The sequence below is a fragment of the Haliotis cracherodii genome, unplaced genomic scaffold (genome assembly GCF_022045235.1).
Source record: "Haliotis cracherodii isolate W230 unplaced genomic scaffold, xgHalCrac1.p SCAF_11, whole genome shotgun sequence".
NCBI classification, from domain to species: domain Eukaryota; kingdom Metazoa; phylum Mollusca; class Gastropoda; order Lepetellida; family Haliotidae; genus Haliotis; species Haliotis cracherodii.
In genome coordinates this window covers 43,183,101-43,196,358 of record NW_027266266.1, presented here as the reverse complement: position 1 = coordinate 43,196,358, position 13,258 = coordinate 43,183,101, and the positions used below count along the sequence as shown (strand labels likewise).

The 13,258-nt window shown below is 39.5% G+C and overlaps 1 long non-coding RNA gene across 1 annotated transcript; it reads left to right on the top strand.

Moving 5' to 3' along the window:
- Positions 1-2,460: 2,460 nt before the first annotated feature.
- On the top strand, positions 2,461-5,053 carry LOC139455828 (uncharacterized). The gene is made up of 3 exons (XR_011652501.1): positions 2,461-2,579; positions 3,564-3,750; positions 4,355-5,053. It is a non-coding gene; the product is annotated as an uncharacterized lncRNA (long non-coding RNA).
- Positions 5,054-13,258: the final 8,205 nt, after the last annotated feature.

Genomic DNA, 13,258 nt, shown 5'->3' with positions numbered 1-13,258 from the left:
ATTCTGATGATGAAGAAGAGAGAACTCGATCCGCCGTAGAAAGGTTACAAGCTGTTGAGAAAAACCTGGTTGGTGATGGCTCAAGAGTACATTCCCTTCCAACTGTGGAGACGAGAAACCACAGAGATTTGAAGACTGTTACTCCTTTAACGGTATGTATGACAATATTGCATTTATCTGGAAACAACAATGAGAATATACAAAAATATGGAACTTTCTTGTATGCACAGTTTAATAACTTCATGATAAATTAGGCTGAAAAACATTTTATGCATGTCTCTTATGGTTTGTCTTCTTGTATATTTTCAGGTTCAACAGCTTATGAAAGGCCAGTTTCCAGAGATTAGCGAGTATCAGATCGTTGACTGCAGGTACCCCTACGAATTCGAGGGAGGACACATCCAAGGTGCAACCAACATATACACAGAGGAAGGCATTTCCGAGCTTGTTCAACGTCCTGCTAGCCAACCGACAGTTCTCATTTTCCACTGTGAATTCTCATCTGAAAGAGGTCCCAAAATGTAGGTTGTTTAGCAATCTCATATTGCATTATGTCTATGAGACATCGTACTTTTGCTAACTTCTTAAGTTATCTTAAACACTATAATTTGTAAGAAGTTGTGGATCATTATTTGAATATTTGTGTATGTATTCTTGGATGTATGATGTCGTCCCTTTGTAGTCATAAATTGTATATCTTTATTATCTTTATACAGGATGCGCCATTTGAGAAGCGAAGACAGGAAAGCCAACAGTCACCGTTACCCACAGTTGCATTATCCCGAGGTGTACCTCCTACATTCAGGATACAAGACCTTCTTCGCTGAGCACAAGGTAGGTTGGCTGCATATCAATTTATTCACATTCATATGGACAACCTTAATAGCCCACTCTGGCATATACTTTGTATCTTGTACGGAGACGGCACGTGACTGAATTCGCTAAAGGTAGATTTTAATATCTCTTGTTTGTTTCTTTGCAGGATATGTGTGAACCCCAGACCTACGTTCCCATGCTGCACGCTGACCACGTTGACGATTTGAAGAAGTTTCGGGCACGATCCAAGTCAGGGACCGCAGGCCAGAAAAAGATGGGAAGAAGTAGGCAAAGGATGAGTGCTCGAAGCATGTCTTCTCCCTCTTTCGGTCAGCAGTGTCTACCAGAGTCTCATCTAATGGCCTGTTTGCAGTTTTAAACCTAGTTGGTGTGCTATTTGGCCTTTGTTATATTCTTCCACGATTGAGGCACTTAATATGTTTTGTTGTTGATTGTTACTGTTGTAATATTGTTACAGGTTCTACTACACCAAATCAGAACTGGTTGTGACAGTGCGGTTTTCGTAGGGAGCCTTCAGTGCAGATCAAGAGACATCTGCAGGCTGTGATTGGATGATATTGTGTAAGATTTTTATGTCTTTTAAATGTACATCCATCCAGCAATTAAAACTGCCCATATTTTTCAATATTTGGTGCTGACTTTTTTAACAAGATGACTTGTGCTTTATGTGAGCACAGATATTTTCAAGTAGGCGACATTTGGTGCGGAACTGGGGTTGGTGTGTTCAGCTTCCTGTACTCGGAAAAGGAGCTGACTAACCTAGCCAAAATTTGTGTTTTTATTGCAGCTTTAAGGCCAGACTGTGCATATATGTAAATGTAATGGCTGTTGAATGCCTAGTTATTTTTTAAAAAGACATAACGTTACTATAGAAGTCTATGGGAAAACATTTGGTTGTGTGTAACCTGTAGGGTAAGTGCATATTTCAGCATTTCCTAATTTACATGTTTTTCTGTATATCTATTGCCATGGAGACCTTTTGGGATAATTGTAGAGGCAAATTTGAACGCAAAATGGGTGAAGCGAGTGGGGAATTGGGTTGTAAGGAATGGTTGGGCTGCCGTGATAAGCAGGGCTATGGTCGTTGCTTCTTTTTGTGGCCGTCGAAAGCGCGGACAGAGGAGAGAGCTCACAGAATAGCACTCTGCATTGTGCATAAATGCCTTCCAGATGGTTTTGGCAAAACTGACAACTTTGGCAACAAAGTTGAAGTGAGCCATCTCTGTCATAACACCTCTTGTGTGAATGTTGAGCATTTGATACTAGAGTCCCATGAAATTAACATGGAGAGACTTCACTGTCGACAACAGGGCTTGTGCACCAAAAGTCATAAACCCTACTGTTTGGTGTAAGTTATGTATCTGATAATTAGATATTTCTGTTTTGGGCCATTTTTAAATATGGATTATCCTATTTTGGGTGTAAATTTCTCAAATATGCATTTCTTTTCAATAACATGTCTTTCGAATAATGAATTTTTCTACAATGATGGAGTTTGAATAGTTCTAACTTTTTCCTTGCACGGCGGTCCTTACTTTTCTGTGATTTCTTGTATGTTTTAGCTTTAAGTACTTTATTATGGCTTTTGCTTATCTCATCATCTATTTTTCCTTTTGCAGTGACAGCACAGCCAAGCCCTGATCGAAGTTGACGAATCGACTTTACCGGACTCTGGCAGTTGACGCTATGAACAGCACTGTGGGCTCTACCTTGGAAGTTACGTGCAAAGGTGGTATCGCGAGGTAATGACCGGCGCAATGCCTTGTTTGTTGCCTCACACTTTTGACTATTGAGGTTGAATTGGGTCTTTTCGATCATTTTAGGGCCGAGACGAAAGTCAGTGCATTTTCTCAAATTTTGAAAGTTAGTTTCATTGTGACTAATTTTGAAGTTTTTATCTAAATATTTACTTTGCAATAGCCAATTTTGCTTCTCCCCCTTGCAAACAAATGATTGCCTTCTACATTTTCTGTGATCACCCATGTAACAGTTTGCAATAGCATCAGATGTATATGAAAGAGATTTCTTCAACTTTGGCAGGTCACCTGCATGACTTGAGTAAGCAGCTGAGAACTCAGCTGCACATCTGGATGCACAGTCTAAAGAAAATGTATTTGCCAAATTTTGTTTGTCTTTTTTGGTTCTAGCAGGCATCATATCCACAACAAATTTAGAATTTTTAATAAACTTTCTATGGCTGGCCGAGAGATGCCGTGTATCGAGAAAAGTTTGTGGGGAAACATCCATTTCACCTGCTTCATACATTTCAGTGAGAGCTGTGTGAGCTGCACTGTCAGCATCTGTTGTCAAAAATTCTACCTCAATTTGGTCTTTCTTTAAGTCCCTGAAACACTCTGCAGCTAACTGTTTTTCATTACCAATTGATTCTGACATGTGCAAATCAGATGTGCAGTCTGGGTTGTTTACACAAGAAATGTTGTCAACTAAACTGTGCTTTGAACAAAGCTTTGATTTTGTGGTTAAAGCCAAAATTTGATGGTCACTAGTTTGATTCTCAGTGGCCACATAGGTTACTTGAGTGGCTGGCTGAAAAGGGGTTTTCCCAACACCTGAACAAAGTGGATTGTTGTACATTGCATCAGTTGATAAACTTATGTTATTTAAATTTGTTCCCCTGTATTTATTTATTTCCCTTATTTCCGCCCTCCTGGCTCTCATGTCCTTTGTATTCTGAGATGTTATGTTATCACAAACTCTGTTTGCAGCTTTCTGCATCCCTGAATGGGATGGTGGAGGTATATCGGCACTCATGCACAGGACACGGAAACTCTCACTTCCAATGGGACATTTTGAGAGGCCTATCTGAAGTCCAGTATTGGCAGTGGAAGATCGACGTCCCCTTCTCATTCCACTACCCTCTACCTCCTTGTACAGTTTATGGTACTCTGACAGGTATGTACAGTCAGTGCATTTAATTCTCTCTATCCAGTTAAGTCCCCACTGCTGTTCATTGTCTATGTCCATGACAATGTCCCCCTTACACATGGGCGAAGTCTTGGCGTGCTGGCGGAATGCCTCATTGTACAACTTGTCAGTCTCTCCAACATGCAACAAGTGGTAAACATCAGCAGTAGCCCTGCAGATTAAAAAAAAACCCATTGACTACTTTGGAAACTTCTAAATAAGCCTTTTAAGTATGTAGTAGTGTTCGACATTTCTGAATTATCTCCCCTGGCAGATCAAATGCATGTTCTATTTCTATCCCCCTCAAGCCCTTAATTAGGGTGTAACAACACTGTTTTTTACATGGTATTGAACAAACCACTCATATATGTATGAGAATTTGACCCCTTGCTGTTTCTAATAACTGAAAACTGTCCATAATATTAATCGTTTATGAAGTGGACTCATTAAAGGACAAATACTTAAACTTGGTAAGTTTATCCACCTATATCATTTAACAGTGAGCATTTTGTATTCCCTGCAAGTATTTCAAAGTCTGGACCAAAGGAATAAATAGATTAAAGTGTTATTACCTTTCACTTTTTGTTTTCAGGGAACTCTTATCCTCCTCAGGGGTGTTTTCCTTTCTTGGCCTTAACAGACGGTACGGTTCACTTGTCAGTGTTTGAACTTGCTGGACACCAGCCACCCCTACACTGCACACTTTCTTATTGAGCTCAGTTGTCAACCTGACAGTTTTTGGCACTTTAAAGTTGCTTTGCTTTTCACTGGTGAATTTTTTGCCTGAATTCCAAGCTTTATGTCCCGCATTAAAAGATGTTTTCACTTTCTTTCGATATCTCCCCATGTTTCCAAAGTTGGTCCAAGATGCTGACACTATGAATTTTTCTTTGGAATGAAAGCATCAACATTGGTTCTTGCCCTCCCATAGTTAAAATACCAAATATGGACCTGTCATTTATATATTGGCCTATGTAAACAATGCAGGGGTACCAGTTCCAGCAAGCTCACTGAGTCCAGCCTCTTTTATGACTTAAGCTCATTAGTGTCACAACCAAATTCCATGATATGTATCAGACTTTGCTATCCTCAGTTGTCATCAGCACAGATCAGCAAACAACTCACCATTAATAAATTTAAAATTAAATGCCTAATTTGTTTTGAATTTCCCAGTATTGTCTATCATACGGGGTCGAAAAGATACTTTTGGGGTGATATGTTCGAAGCCACGTCTGGCAACCATGGAATTGACCTGTGAGACCCTCCTTGTGTGAAACAAGAATAAACAATAAAGGCCTGTGTACTGTCATAGAAAATTCTCTTTTGGTGCATCAGATGTGTGTATACTGGTGTCATATAGACCTGTCAGATAGGAAAAAGTATTGAACTTGAGCCAATTTCCATTTGTTTCTAAGAAGCTACATATATTTACAATAAATACATCACAAATTTGACAAGTGCAGTTTTAGACAGTTGTGTCTACAGGTTCTACTACACCAAATCAGAACTGGTTGTGACAGTGCGGTTTTCGTAGGGAGCCTTCAGTGCAGATCAAGAGACATCTGCAGGCTGTGATTGGATGATATTGTGTAAGATTTTTATGTCTTTTAAATGTACATCCATCCAGCAATTAAAACTGCCCATATTTTTCAATATTTGGTGCTGACTTTTTTAACAAGATGACTTGTGCTTTATGTGAGCACAGATATTTTCAAGTAGGCGACATTTGGTGCGGAACTGGGGTTGGTGTGTTCAGCTTCCTGTACTCGGAAAAGGAGCTGACTAACCTAGCCAAAATTTGTGTTTTTATTGCAGCTTTAAGGCCAGACTGTGCATATATGTAAATGTAATGGCTGTTGAATGCCTAGTTATTTTTTAAAAAGACATAACGTTACTATAGAAGTCTATGGGAAAACATTTGGTTGTGTGTAACCTGTAATCTTAGCATGTTACTATGTCCATGATGGTTCATGCATTGTTTTTTTGTAAAGAAATTGCAAATGGACATTATTATCCTGATGCGCATGCAATCGTATATCATGTGTTTGAAGTGGTTGTTAACGATTGTTACTGTTGTAATATATTTTACAATAATGTTACTTTGTGTATGACGCCGATTTATGTCCTGTTTTCAATAAAACGAATTTCAACATTACATCGATTCTGTTATTACCCTGACGTATATGTGACAAGTCATTATTTTGAGAACTAGCTGCTGGCAGAGTTCAAGACAGAACACATACCCACAGATGTTTGCTACCCAAGTAACAATACTTTCTATCCAAAACAGATGTATATATATTTTTAAGATATATGATTTTTCTTCACACACAAAGAGTTATCATTTAGACAAGCGTTTGAATGCATATATGTACACATCTGATCTTCGGAGTAACTCGGATACAGTTTGTTTATGTTATTGTATGTGAAGCCACTTACATCAATGCAGCTCCAAGTTACTTGGTATGGGGCATTGCATTCAATTAACATCAAAGGGATTACAATAAAGCTTATTTTGTATTTCAACGTCGTCATTAAATCTGACCTCCAGATCAGTGTGTACAGTCACGTCTACAAACGCGTGTTGCTTTAAGCTGTAATTGAATCAACGTTGACTTGGTCTCTGTCACTCAACCAGTCACCTCACTGTGAAATGAGCTCACACTAATCCAATCAAGAGATCATCTCTGGCTTCATTAGGAAACAGCTTATAAGCAAGCGCCCTCGGGAGACTGACCATTATATCCAGCGTCTACCAGTTGCATTGCATTTTCTTCCTAGTCCTCCAATACAAGAAGAATGTCTTCCCCTAGTTTCTCTTTGAGTGTAACTTCCGAGGCTGACATCAGCTTCAGCGACCTGAAGACCTTACTCTTTGACAGCCCATGTGCCTGGAGAAACAGCGACTCCGAATCAAGTGACAGTGGTTTTGGGTCACCCGACTCGTTATCAGAGGTGGGTATTCTTGGTCTTTAATATTGGAATGTAATACTTAGTAAATATTTGATTGTAATACTCTAGTGAGTTACTGACACGTTTGACCTAATGATCAGGAGGTCATTTCGATACAGCATTCGTTTTATTCTTGATTGGTAAATTGTGAGTTTGATGAATTTATTATTCTATTTCAGATTTCCACGGATGGTAGCCCCGTTTCTCTGTGTGGATCCCTTGCCAGACGTTCACTATTCTCTTCCAAAAGGCAGCGCGAGGATGTGGATGAGAATGAAGATTCACCCCTCAAGCGTTCACGACAGGGGCTGATATCCTGGGATGGGGATTCTGATGATGAAGAAGAGAGAACTCGATCCGCCGTAGAAAGGTTACAAGCTGTTGAGAAAAACCTGGTTGGTGATGGCTCAAGAGTACATTCCCTTCCAACTGTGGAGACGAGAAACCACAGAGATTTGAAGACTGTTACTCCTTTAACGGTATGTATGACAATATTGCATTTATCTGGAAACAACAATGAGAATATACAAAAATATGGAACTTTCTTGTATGCACAGTTTAATAACTTCATGATAAATTAGGGTGAAAAACATTTTATGCATGTCTCTTATGGTTTGTCTTCTTGTATATTTTCAGGTTCAACAGCTTATGAAAGGCCACTTTCCAGAGATTAGCGAGTATCATATCGTTGACTGCAGGTACCCCTACGAATTCGAGGGAGGACACATCCAAGGTGCAACCAACATATACACAGAGGAAGGCATTTCCGAGCTTGTTCAACGTCCTGCTAGCCAACCGACAGTTCTCATTTTCCACTGTGAATTCTCATCTGAAAGAGGTCCCAAAATGTAGGTTGTTTAGCAATCTCATATTGCATTATGTCTATGAGACATCGTACTTTTGCTAACTTCTTAAGTTATCTTAAACACTATAATTTGTAAGAAGTTGTGGATCATTATTTGAATATTTGTGTATGTATTCTTGGATGTATGATGTCGTCCCTTTGTAGTCATAAATTGTATATCTTTATTATCTTTATACAGGATGCGCCATTTGAGAAGCGAAGACAGGAAAGCCAACAGTCACCGTTACCCACAGTTGCATTATCCCGAGGTGTACCTCCTACATTCAGGATACAAGACCTTCTTCGCTGAGCACAAGGTAGGTTGGCTGCATATCAATTTATTCACATTCATATGGACAACCTTATTAGCCCACTCTGGCATATACTTTGTATCTTGTACGGAGACGGCACGTGACTGAATTCGCTAAAGGTAGATTTTAATATCTCTTGTTTGTTTCTTTGCAGGATATGTGTGAACCCCAGACCTACGTTCCCATGCTGCACGCTGACCACGTTGACGATTTGAAGAAGTTTCGGGCACGATCCAAGTCAGGGACCGCAGGCCAGAAAAAGATGGGAAGAAGTAGGCAAAGGATGAGTGCTCGAAGCATGTCTTCTCCCTCTTTCGGTCAGCAGTGTCTACCAGAGTCTCATCTAATGGCCTGTTTGCAGTTTTAAACCTAGTTGGTGTGCTATTTGGCCTTTGTTATATTCTTCCACGATTGAGGCACTTAATATGTTTTGTTGTTGATTGTTACTGTTGTAATATTGTTACAATCTTAGCATGTTACTATGTCCATGATGGTTCATGCATTGTTTTTTTGTAAAGAAATTGCAAATGGACATTATTATCCTGATGCGCATGCAATCGTATATCATGTGTTTGAAGTGGTTGTTAACGATTGTTACTGTTGTAATATATTTTACAATAATGTTACTTTGTGTATGACGCCGATTTATGTCCTGTTTTCAATAAAACGAATTTCAACATTACATCGATTCTGTTATTACCCTGACGTATATGTGACAAGTCATTATTTTGAGAACTAGCTGCTGGCAGAGTTCAAGACAGAACACATACCCACAGATGTTTGCTACCCAAGTAACAATACTTTCTATCCAAAACAGATGTATATATATTTTTAAGATATATGATTTTTCTTCACACACAAAGAGTTATCATTTAGACAAGCGTTTGAATGCATATATGTACACATCTGATCTTCGGAGTAACTCGGATACAGTTTGTTTATGTTATTGTATGTGAAGCCACTTACATCAATGCAGCTCCAAGTTACTTGGTATGGGGCATTGCATTCAATTAACATCAAAGGGATTACAATAAAGCTTATTTTGTATTTCAACGTCGTCATTAAATCTGACCTCCAGATCAGTGTGTACAGTCACGTCTACAAACGCGTGTTGCTTTAAGCTGTAATTGAATCAACGTTGACTTGGTCTCTGTCACTCAACCAGTCACCTCACTGTGAAATGAGCTCACACTAATCCAATCAAGAGATCATCTCTGGCTTCATTAGGAAACAGCTTATAAGCAAGCGCCCTCGGGAGACTGACCATTATATCCAGCGTCTACCAGTTGCATTGCATTTTCTTCCTAGTCCTCCAATACAAGAAGAATGTCTTCCCCTAGTTTCTCTTTGAGTGTAACTTCCGAGGCTGACATCAGCTTCAGCGACCTGAAGACCTTACTCTTTGACAGCCCATGTGCCTGGAGAAACAGCGACTCCGAATCAAGTGACAGTGGTTTTGGGTCACCCGACTCGTTATCAGAGGTGGGTATTCTTGGTCTTTAATATTGGAATGTAATACTTAGTAAATATTTGATTGTAATACTCTAGTGAGTTACTGACACGTTTGACCTAATGATCAGGAGGTCATTTCGATACAGCATTCGTTTTATTCTTGATTGGTAAATTGTGAGTTTGATGAATTTATTATTCTATTTCAGATTTCCACGGATGGTAGCCCCGTTTCTCTGTGTGGATCCCTTGCCAGACGTTCACTATTCTCTTCCAAAAGGCAGCGCGAGGATGTGGATGAGAATGAAGATTCACCCCTCAAGCGTTCACGACAGGGGCTGATATCCTGGGATGGGGATTCTGATGATGAAGAAGAGAGAACTCGATCCGCCGTAGAAAGGTTACAAGCTGTTGAGAAAAACCTGGTTGGTGATGGCTCAAGAGTACATTCCCTTCCAACTGTGGAGACGAGAAACCACAGAGATTTGAAGACTGTTACTCCTTTAACGGTATGTATGACAATATTGCATTTATCTGGAAACAACAATGAGAATATACAAAAATATGGAACTTTCTTGTATGCACAGTTTAATAACTTCATGATAAATTAGGGTGAAAAACATTTTATGCATGTCTCTTATGGTTTGTCTTCTTGTATATTTTCAGGTTCAACAGCTTATGAAAGGCCACTTTCCAGAGATTAGCGAGTATCATATCGTTGACTGCAGGTACCCCTACGAATTCGAGGGAGGACACATCCAAGGTGCAACCAACATATACACAGAGGAAGGCATTTCCGAGCTTGTTCAACGTCCTGCTAGCCAACCGACAGTTCTCATTTTCCACTGTGAATTCTCATCTGAAAGAGGTCCCAAAATGTAGGTTGTTTAGCAATCTCATATTGCATTATGTCTATGAGACATCGTACTTTTGCTAACTTCTTAAGTTATCTTAAACACTATAATTTGTAAGAAGTTGTGGATCATTATTTGAATATTTGTGTATGTATTCTTGGATGTATGATGTCGTCCCTTTGTAGTCATAAATTGTATATCTTTATTATCTTTATACAGGATGCGCCATTTGAGAAGCGAAGACAGGAAAGCCAACAGTTGCATTATCCCGAGGTGTACCTCCTACATTCAGGATACAAGACCTTCTTCGCTGAGCACAAGGTAGGTTGGCTGCATATCAATTTATTCACATTCATATGGACAACCTTATTAGCCCACTCTGGCATATACTTTGTATCTTGTACGGAGACGGCACGTGACTGAATTCGCTAAAGGTAGATTTTAATATCTCTTGTTTGTTTCTTTGCAGGATATGTGTGAACCCCAGACCTACGTTCCCATGCTGCACGCTGACCACGTTGACGATTTGAAGAAGTTTCGGGCACGATCCAAGTCAGGGACCGCAGGCCAGAAAAAGATGGGAAGAAGTAGGCAAAGGATGAGTGCTCGAAGCATGTCTTCTCCCTCTTTCGGTCAGCAGTGTCTACCAGAGTCTCATCTAATGGCCTGTTTGCAGTTTTAAACCTAGTTGGTGTGCTATTTGGCCTTTGTTATATTCTTCCACGATTGAGGCACTTAATATGTTTTGTTGTTGATTGTTACTGTTGTAATATTGTTACAATCTTAGCATGTTACTATGTCCATGATGGTTCATGCATTGTTTTTTTGTAAAGAAATTGCAAATGGACATTATTATCCTGATGCGCATGCAATCGTATATCATGTGTTTGAAGTGGTTGTTAACGATTGTTACTGTTGTAATATATTTTACAATAATGTTACTTTGTGTATGACGCCGATTTATGTCCTGTTTTCAATAAAACGAATTTCAACATTACATCGATTCTGTTATTACCCTGACGTATATGTGACAAGTCATTATTTTGAGAACTAGCTGCTGGCAGAGTTCAAGACAGAACACATACCCACAGATGTTTGCTACCCAAGTAACAATACTTTCTATCCAAAACAGATGTATATATATTTTTAAGATATATGATTTTTTCTTCACACACAAAGAGTTATCATTTAGACAAGCGTTTGAATGCATATATGTACACATCTGATCATCGGAGTAACTCGGATACAGTTTGTTTATGTTATTGTATGTGAAGCCACTTACATCAATGCAGCTCCAAGTTACTTGGTATGGGGCATTGCATTCAATTAACATCAAAGGGATTACAATAAAGCTTATTTTGTATTTCAACGTCGTCATTAAATCTGACCTCCAGATCAGTGTGTACAGTCACGTCTACAAACGCGTGTTGCTTTAAGCTGTAATTGAATCAACGTTGACTTGGTCTCTGTCACTCAACCAGTCACCTCACTGTGAAATGAGCTCACACTAATCCAATCAAGAGATCATCTCTGGCTTCATTAGGAAACAGCTTATAAGCAAGCGCCCTCGGGAGACTGACCATTATATCCAGCGTCTACCAGTTGCATTGCATTTTCTTCCTAGTCCTCCAATACAAGAAGAATGTCTTCCCCTAGTTTCTCTTTGAGTGTAACTTCCGAGGCTGACATCAGCTTCAGCGACCTGAAGACCTTACTCTTTGACAGCCCATGTGCCTGGAGAAACAGCGACTCCGAATCAAGTGACAGTGGTTTTGGGTCACCCGACTCGTTATCAGAGGTGGGTATTCTTGGTCTTTAATATTGGAATGTAATACTTAGTAAATATTTGATTGTAATACTCTAGTGAGTTACTGACACGTTTGACCTAATGATCAGGAGGTCATTTCGATACAGCATTCCTTTTATTCTTGATTGGTAAATTGTGAGTTTGATGAATTTATTATTCTATTTCAGATTTCCACGGATGGTAGCCCCGTTTCTCTGTGTGGATCCCTTGCCAGACGTTCACTATTCTCTTCCAAAAGGCAGCGCGAGGATGTGGATGAGAATGAAGATTCACCCCTCAAGCGTTCACGACAGGGGCTGATATCCTGGGATGGGGATTCTGATGATGAAGAAGAGAGAACTCGATCCGCCGTAGAAAGGTTACAAGCTGTTGAGAAAAACCTGGTTGGTGATGGCTCAAGAGTACATTCCCTTCCAACTGTGGAGACGAGAAACCACAGAGATTTGAAGACTGTTACTCCTTTAACGGTATGTATGACAATATTGCATTTATCTGGAAACAACAATGAGAATATACAAAAATATGGAACTTTCTTGTATGCACAGTTTAATAACTTCATGATAAATTAGGGTGAAAAACATTTTATGCATGTCTCTTATGGTTTGTCTTCTTGTATATTTTCAGGTTCAACAGCTTATGAAAGGCCACTTTCCAGAGATTAGCGAGTATCATATCGTTGACTGCAGGTACCCCTACGAATTCGAGGGAGGACACATCCAAGGTGCAACCAACATATACACAGAGGAAGGCATTTCCGAGCTTGTTCAACGTCCTGCTAGCCAACCGACAGTTCTCATTTTCCACTGTGAATTCTCATCTGAAAGAGGTCCCAAAATGTAGGTTGTTTAGCAATCTCATATTGCATTATGTCTATGAGACATCGTACTTTTGCTAACTTCTTAAGTTATCTTAAACACTATAATTTGTAAGAAGTTGTGGATCATTATTTGAATATTTGTGTATGTATTCTTGGATGTATGATGTCGTCCCTTTGTCGTCATAAATTGTATATCTTTATTATCTTTATACAGGATGCGCCATTTGAGAAGCGAAGACAGGAAAGCCAACAGTTGCATTATCCCGAGGTGTACCTCCTACATTCAGGATACAAGACCTTCTTCGCTGAGCACAAGGTAGGTTGGCTGCATATCAATTTATTCACATTCATATGGACAACCTTATTAGCCCACTCTGGCATATACTTTGTATCTTGTACGGAGACGGCACGTGACTGAATTCGCTAAAGGTAGATTTTAATATCTCTTGTTTGTTTCTTTGC